Below are 9,624 nucleotides of genomic sequence, written 5' to 3'. Positions count from 1 at the left end.
ATTATAAAAAAAAGAACATAGAGCTATTACTAACAATGAACATAACACTATCTTATAAAGAACATCATCTCAACCTTTGTCACATTCTTCTCAAATTCAACATCCAGATTCATCAATTTCTAAAAGGAAAATAAACCATGAATTTTATGACAAAATATTCTAATTCAAATCTAAAAAAACACAATTAATGAAAAATAAATACAAAATTTCATTCAAAATTACCTTCGATCTTTGATTATCAAATCCACATATTCACCTTCATTAACAATCACTCCATTAACAAAACAATGATCAAAAGCACCACGAAACTTGATCTAAATGTGAAGCCATCGTCTTCAATTATGGAGCAAATAATTCATTTAAATATTAAAAAGCTAAATGTTCTTTAAAAAATCCTATTATGTTCTTTCCTTTTTTTTTTTTTTGTTGAATAAAAATAATATTCATTAAATCACATTATCATCTTCTTTATTAATACTACGAATGTTCTTTAGATATAAATAAAGAACATAAAGATAGATGTTTTTTTACAAAATAGCTATATGTTCTTTATAAAACAACTATATGTTCATTACAAAACAACTATATGTGATATTCTTTATAAAATAGCTATAGGTTCTTTACGAAACAATTATATGTTCTTTACTGAACAACTATTGTTAATTCCACCTTTTTTAAAAAAAAAACCGGATGCACGGAGCATGATGCATCCGCCTCCACAGAAAATTTTTTATCTCTGGTAGACTAATAGTTTTTTTTAGATATATATTTTTTTTACGTTTTTTTCTTTCAACTAGAAATATATTAAGTGTGATCGAACTCCGCCAAAGCTTGTAAACTTTTAGGGAAGGGACCCAAACAAACGAATTCGTTACAACCTCTTGAATCTCATCTAGCAACGAGTTGGGCAAGAGTATTACCGGTTCTTTTAACATGAGCAATAGAAAATAAGAAAAAGCATTAATTAAAGACAAAATATCCTCAACTAGCAAACTAAGTGGATCCAAACCCAACACTTTCTACTTTTCCCTTGAGACAACCTTTAGAGCATCACTTTCAATCACCAAATTAAAGAAACGCAATTTCGGCACCAACTGGACACAAAAAATACAGGCAGCCGCTTTAGGACGATAACTAGGCCACCTTGTAGGTTCTCGTCGCACAGCACTTGCTCGTATGATGCCTAGTTCATTCCGAATGAAATCACCATTGTTAACCCAGTCGTATTGCCCACATGAGCGCCACAATTCAATTTGACCAAGCCATGGCATGGAGGGGACCAAGCATTCCCTCCAAGGACCGGGCTATTGACAGCAGGTCTGAACACTTTTGTGGCATATTCAGCGTACTCGTTGACCTTTTTTTAATCATGATGGACACAACAAGCAAGGGGCAAAAATTCTCAGCTTTGAAAGTGGTTTTGTTTCTACACCACCAAGCATCCCATGATAGTGTAGCCAACCTAAGCAGATCCTTCTTAGAAGTATTAGCAGCCAGCTAGGAAAATCATCCATAAAAATTTGATAGAGGAGCCTGATTAAGAAGAGCAGCAAAACTGCTAACACCCCATATCTTCCTCACAACATCACAGTCAAAGCAACCATGAATAATTGATTCTACATCACGACCACAGATTAAGCACCCAGGGTCCTGCAACATATTACAGTAGTGCAGTCTTTTACGAACACCTAAAACCTTTACAAGTTCTCCAAAGGAAATGACATAATTTAGGAGGGCCATTGAGGTTCCAAATAATTCCAAATATTCATACCTTGCTATGAGGACATAGTGCTTGATGCCTGCTTGCTTAACCAATAACCGGATCTCACAATATAATCTCTCGTGTCTGTAGGCCATCAAAACATTACATCACGAGGGCAGCGCTTTGACAAAGGAATATAGAGGATTAGAGCCTGCAGCAACCGTAAAGTTTGCTTGTAACACCTCTAATGACCATGAATTAGTGCCATGATTAATCAGATCACACACACGTAAATTCAGATCACTACCTGGCAGTGAAGTGGGTACTAAAGCTGAGGTTCTACCAGGAAACCATGAACTACTCTATACATTGATATCACACCCATTCCCCACTTTCCATTTTAAGCCTTCAAGCAAGAGTGATTTAGCCCCCACATACTTCTCCATGTGAAGCTTGAATCATAGCCACGACAAGCGTCAAGTACATCACAATTTTTAAAGTACATGGCTTTCAAAATATAATGGAAAAGAGTATCTCTATTATGGTGTAGGCACCAACATTGTTTAGCTAATAAGCTTCATTGAAACATCGAAGGTCACCGAATCCCATACCACTCTCCTTTTTCAGCTTACATAAGAACTCCTACTTTTGCCAATGTAGCTTCCGCGTTGTGTCCATCAAACCCCACCAAAAACGGGCCAACATGGCATGAATATTATCAATGGTAGCTTAAAAACTCTCATCATATACGTTAGAATAGCTTGCACAACCGACTTAATAAGCACCTCCTTCTCAAGCTTAGATAACAATTTCTCATCCCGTCCTTGCAGCTTCTTCCATATCCTCTCTTTCAACACCGAAAAGATTGCTCTTTTTTATCTGCCAATCATTGTCGGCAACCACAAATATTTCTCATGACGATTCACCTCATGAACCCCCAAAATATCGATGATTTCTTAATGGCGACTAGCACTTAATTTTTTACTAATTAAAGGCGACTACAATTTTGTTTAAATTAACACTTTGGCCCGATGCTCTCTCATACATGCTAATTATATTAGCTATCACTAAGCATTCTTAAACAGTCGCCCTAGAAATTAATATGCTGTCATCGGCAAAAAATAAGTGAGAAAAACGTGGTGCCCCTTTACAATTCCTGGCCCCATGGATAGACTTCTCCCTTGCTGCCTTACTAATCAATGTAGAGAAAGCATCCTCACACAACAAAAAAAAAGATACGGAGAAATTGGGTCCCCTTGACGGAGGCCTCTAGTAGGTGTGACAGAGCCGGGAATTTGACCATTAATCTTAAAAGCAAAATTCACACTCTCCAAATACCTTATAATTTTATCAATCCAAGCCCCGAAAAAACCCACTTTCTCCATTACTTTCACCAAAAAACTCTACTCTACATGATCATAAGCCTTGCTCATATCCAACTTTAACGCAATATTCCCATCTCTCCCCTCCCCAGCTCTCTTCATGACATGAAAAATCTCAAAAGCCACCAAAGCATTATCAGTGATAAGACGTTTTAGGACAAAAGCACTCTAATTTTGAGAAATCACACCACTTTAGAAACCCGTCATCTTATTAGCAATAGTTTTGGAACTATTTTATAAGCAACATTATGACAGCTAATAGGTCTGAAATCCGAAATAAGAGTTGGGTTATTACATTTTGGGATAAGAACAATACACGTATTATTGATACTAATAAGATCAGTTTCTCCTTTCCACCATCTGTTCACAAAATCAATAATATTCGGACCAACAATATGCTAAAATTTTTAAAAGAAAAGAGCATGCATATCGTCATGGCCCGGGCCTTATTAGGGTTCATCTAGAAAAGAGCCTCTTTAATATCAAAATCCAAAGGTTTACAATCAAGTACTACATTCATATCATCCGACACAACCCGATCGATCCCCTAAAGAGCATCTTGAAAACCTGTCAGATAACTAGCAGCAAAAAGATTAGCAAAAAAGGCCAAGATTAGTCTCTCCAGATCAGCCTCCTCCTCAAGCCAAACCCCATTCTCATCCATTAACCCCTCAATTTTATTCTGCTTTTTTCGTTAAGACGCCTTCTAATGGAAATATTTAGTGTTTTTATCCCAATCACGAAGTTCATTTACTCTAGTTTCCGCATGCCAATATGATTCCTCAAGTAACTTTAACGAGTCTAACTCCAAAATAAGAATGTTACACTCATCAAGAGCCCCATCCATACCCCCTTTTCAACACCCTCAACTTTTTTTTCAATACTTCTGATTTTTTTTTTCCTCACAAAGCCAAAGGTACGGTTAGACTAGGAGCCTAACTTTTCACTACATAACTTTTCACTACACAAAGCCAAAGGTACGGTTTTCTTGTTTGAATACTGAATTGTTTTTACTTGGCTTGGACAAGTGTTGATCCATGAAAAAGGTAATAAATTGTTTTCATTTTGCTAGATATAAGTTATTTTGCTTTATGAAATTGATATAAGTAGATCATAAAAGCAAATTAGGTTAGAAGATAAACTTACTTGTAACAAAGTGAGATTAGGTCACATAAACCATTTGCACATCCAAAGTTACATTGGATGGACTATTATTCTAAATTGATTATGAATCACTTGAGAATTAAAAGTCATACTTGATAAGGTAAGATGATCAAGTTGCCTTTTAGTTGAAAGGGTAAAAGAGCTAAAATGACCTTTTGGAACACAAACATATGATGTGTGTGGACCATAAGTTCAAGAATTAGCAAAGAGATTTAACTATTTTATTGCTTTTACTGACGATTTAAGTAAATATATCGATAATTACTTAATGAAGTAAAGCTTGGAATCATTGAAAAGTTCAAGAATTCCAAAATGAAATGTAAAATTAGTTTGAGATAAACAATTTAGCACCAGAATATGATTTTAGTGATAAATATTTAACTCGAAAGGAATGATCATCTAAGGGAATTGTTTAATTAGTTCACAATCCAAAAACATTACATTTAAAGTGTATGTTGGAAGAAGGAATCAAACTTTGCTTGTCATGGTTCGATCCCAATTTAGCTTTAATGATTTACAAATATCGTTTGAGGATATGCATTACAACAACAATTGTGAATATACTAAACAGAAAACTTAACCAAAGTAGTAGGAAAGATGTCATAAAAGTTATGTTTTGGAAATGTTCCAAAAGTTATCTTTTCTAAACAGGATTAAGGTTTATGAAGTCGATGTAAAATGTTTACAAAGATGACATAATGCACCCTAAATCAAACAATAGTTCTTCATAGGTTTTCTCATGGAAACTAAGAGGTATTATTCTTACAATCGCGTAGAGACAAAGTGTTTGTTGCTCGCGATAATGTCTTTATAGAAAGAAATCTCTTCCTACAAAGCCAAGTGGGAGTAAAGTTAGATCTCGATGAGATTCGAGACGAGCAACAAATGGATGTGGATAACACCACATCAGAGACAAAGGCATATGAAATCAGCTAATTTGATAAACCATATGTCGAAGCAAGCTAATTCCACTAGCGAGGCTTCTATCGTCCCAACTTGAATAAAAGGCTTCAAAGAGTTGAAGAGAATAATTCTATTGTTGCTCATACCTATTGTAGGTTACTTGGGATCAAAACAAACAGTTTGTTGAAATTCTGAGAAAAGGTGGATTCTAAAATTTTTCCTATTGGAATGGTTGGAATCCATGCCCTACAAGCAAGCTTTGGATAAGTGCTAACTCAAGAAATGGATTAAAGCTAAGATATCCAGTATGGACTTCATGTCTGTAAAGATGTGTTAGTCCATAATAATCTTACAAATAGGGTCAAACCTATTAGTTTGGTAAGCCTATTTGGATTATTCTAGTTATGGATATCAAAATCACCTTCTTGAAATGTTCTTGATGGAGGATATGTATATGATACAAACTAAGAATTTTGAAATCCAGATGTTTTGCAAACTTCAGAAATTCATTTAATGGATTGAAGTAATCATAAAGGAGTTGGAACATTCATTTCGATTAGGCAATCAAACAATTTGATTTCCTTAAAGAACTAAAAGGAATCTTGTAGAGACAAGAAGTTTAGTGGGAGAAATTGGTCTTCTTTGTCATGTATGTAGATGACATACAGTTCCTATAAAATGACATATCAATGCTTGAATCAGTCAAGCAGTGGTTAGAATATTGTTTCTATATGAAAGACTAAGAGATGTTGAGTACATATTGGGAATTAAGATCCATGAATTGAATCTTGAAGAATGATTGGACAACATCGAGAGACTTATGTTGATAAGGTTCATGACAAGTTCATGAAGCAAGACTCTAAGATAGGATGTTTTCCCATGTTTCATGATAGTACGCTCAGTAAAACCTAGTGCTTCCAAAAGCTAATAGAGTTGAGTTGTATGGATAATGTACCTTATGCTTTTGTAGAAGGGTCCATTATATGTGCCATGATATGTACAAAGAAAAATGTTACATATGACTCGTGCATTTGTAGCAAGTTTCAAGTAAATTCAGAATAAGCATACTGAAAGTTGCAAAGAGCAAATCCTTGAGTACTTGAGAAGGACTAAAGGAATTTTTCTAGCTAATGATGTTAAAAGTGAATAAGTTGTTAAAAGGTTATACGGATGCAAGTTTCCAAACAGGCAAGATGACTTTAGATGGTGATCTAAATGCATGTTTAAGTCTGTATGAAGAAGGACAGTAAGCTTGAAAGATTTCAAAGAAGAATATTGTTGCATACTCATTGTCAGAATATGTGTATTTAGCTACAGTAAGAGTAGTTAAGGAGGAAGTTTGGATCAAATTGTCCTGTGACTAAAAGGACACCTTTGCCAAAACAAAGGAGTTAGGGTCACATCACAAATCCAAACAAATAGATATGAGATATCACCTCATTTATGAGATCAATGACAGGCGGAATGTCGTGATCTGCAAAGTTTTATTATGAGTGAGAAATCACTAAACCCCTTCCATAGACTAAGATATGGGAGTCATATTAAAGACTTGGATTGAAGCAAGTTATGTAATTCAAGTTGTATATGTTTTGAGAAAACATATTACATAAGGAATGCATATACTTGCAGAATTATGTTTAAAATAGAAATTTCATTTCTCTTATTTAATTATGGTTTTGGAAATTAAATAAAATGTCCAAAATAATTGTGGATTGATGGGCTCATCAGGTTAACTTATTTAAATAACCTTGTGAATGAAACCCCACAAGTGAACAAAATTCATATATTATTTAAGTTCCTAGTTTGAAATCATTAAAGTGGACATAAATGATTTCAATAAATGGACTAGCATGTAAGATTGATTGGATAGCGCAGTTTCATGGGCTATAGGGGCATAGAGATGCTCGGTCAATCACTTGGATATTCATGAATGATGCATGATCGAACTATTGACCTACTTTGAAGTTCAAGTATAGAGCTTCCGGATATATTAGTGGATTCCTTTGACATGAGTGGAACATTGATTTCATTCAATGATTGATTTAACTGTGGTACACTCAAACGTCTACCCGTAACTGGAGATTATAAAGTGTGTTTCCCGTTTATTTCAAGAGTTGAGTGGGAGCCTTGTTGCCACAAGATTGGATTGAGTCTACCTATTAAATTAGGAAATGTGTCATGGCCGCTTGAAGAGGGAGAATTCAGAAAATACGTGGCCACGTTCAAATGCATTACTCAGTAATCATTTGGTTTTGTAATTCTAACTCAGATTTCAAGAAATGATTTGTAGATTAATATGATCTCGACATGTGATGCAATCATATTATCAAATCGACACATATTGACTTAAGGAATTTGAATATTGCACACTTGTCTCAGACAAGTGGGAGATTGAAGGATTTATGTCTTCGTCGTGTGCAATTACTAGATATATAAATGGATCAAATTATGGAGATAATTAAGTTCGGACATTTGGGTCGTTGTTTTATCATAGCTAGAGGTACTAACGATCTTCGAGCTAGTAAAATAGCCCAAAGCCCAATTGGACGGATCCTATAAGGTCACACAAAGGGTCTAGATCGGGCATGAAAGGACAAGGCCCATGATGGGTCTCATCCTCTAGTATGGCCGACCATGTAGAGTAAGTTTGAGGGTTTTGGGCTTCCTAACCCTAGTCTAATTATAATGTGATTATAAATAGATTAGGTGCCTAGGGTTTTCAAAGTAGTATGTAATTATCTGATCAGTGTGATCAAACCCTAATTAGCAAACACGAGACCAACCCCTCTCATACTCTTCTCTATCTCACGGCTCTCTCCTCCCCCCTTGGCGCCAGTGTGGTGGTTTGTGGTAGTGGTAGATCGTGGTGGTCGGTTAGTCCAATTAAGGTGGTGATCGCGGTTTTCCTCAATCACTCGACCAATCTAGTATTGGTGGACTGCTCGTTTGAAGCTCGTGGACTAAGTAGAGGAGCAACGCTTGGGGCTGTATTCTCTCCCTGATTTGTCAATCAAATTGCTACGTGGAATTCACGCTTCAAAGGTATGATTATGTGTCTTGTGTGTTATGCATGCGTTCTTAGGATTAGGTACTTGATTGAATATGATTCATGTTTTTCCGCTGTGTAGTACCTATAAACTCCTACAGTGGTATCAGTTAGCCTCTTACATGAACGCGCTTGATCATATTAATACGATTAATTTGAGTCCATGTTAATTTTATAATCAATTAAGAGGGAGAAATTAATTTAATTATGGTTCAATTATTATATTTAATGTGATTAAACTTTTGGAATTGATTAAATGTGATTTAATTATGCTCAAAATAGCCATGAAGGGGACCGAATTAAGCCCTAGAGTTTTCGAAATTTTCGAAAGACTCTAACCCTAATTCGAATTATTTTGAAAATTCATAACCCTAAAATATGATTTTGTGCTTAATTTTTGATTTAATTCGATTTGTTTTATGATTCACAATTTTAATCGGATTGATTTATGCATAAAAATGTTTTATGTATGATCATTGATTTAATTTTGAAGAGTTAGAATTAAATTGGGATTAATTTTATGATGAAACCTAATTTTAAAGTTGAATGTTGATTTAATTTTAATTTTTGGACTGATTTGATTTAATTTTGATAAATGTTATTTTAATTAAACTAAAAACCAAAAAAAAACAAAAAACTGTTTTAAGGCCAGCAGCCGCGGCTAGGTGGCGCAGCCACGGCGGCTGCCGACCCGGTGGCGGTCCAAGAGGGAAGGGAAGGGAGGGCGGAGGTCCGTGGTGGCTGTGGGCAGCAGCGTGCAAGCATTGCACGGCTGCCAGTGCTGCTGCCACGCTGCTGCCCTTGCGGCAGTGGCTGCTGTTGGTAGCAAGCCACCGTGGCTAGCTTCGGCTAGCCAACCACGGTGGCTGGCAGAGGTGGTGTATGGTTTTTCAAAAAAAAAAATTCTAATTTTTGAAAATTATTTCAAGATAAATATGATTTATTTTGGGATAAAATAAAATATTTTGAAAATATGATCTTTTATTTTGGATAAAATCTTTTATTTTAGGATAAAATCAAATATTCAAAAGTTGTTACATTTGATATTATCCATATTTAAAGTTGTTAAATTGGTAATTATCCTAATTAAAGTGGTTAATTTTGGATAAGATTGATTAGGATATTATGAGCATATTCCAAAAGGATAATAATTGATTTAAATAATGTGATTATCCCATAATTAGATTAGGATAATTGATTTTAAAATTATTTGATTGGCTAATAATTAGGATAGAATCTCCTAAAGTTGTTAGGATAATCATGGAAGATTAAATATGATTTATCTTTCTATATTTAAATAAGATTTAATTCTATCTCATGCCTAAATTAAAATATATGATATTTTATGATTGGTCATGAATAATATATGATATTATCTAATTATGATTTAAAATATATGATATTTTAGGAAATGCGTTGCCTTAATT

This window comes from Chenopodium album, chromosome 13 (genome assembly GCF_948465745.1).
Source record: "Chenopodium album chromosome 13, dcCheAlbu1.1, whole genome shotgun sequence".
NCBI classification, from domain to species: Eukaryota; Viridiplantae; Streptophyta; class Magnoliopsida; order Caryophyllales; family Amaranthaceae; genus Chenopodium; species Chenopodium album.
The sequence above is the reverse complement of the archived record's forward strand: the minus strand, read 5'-3'. Positions refer to the sequence as shown.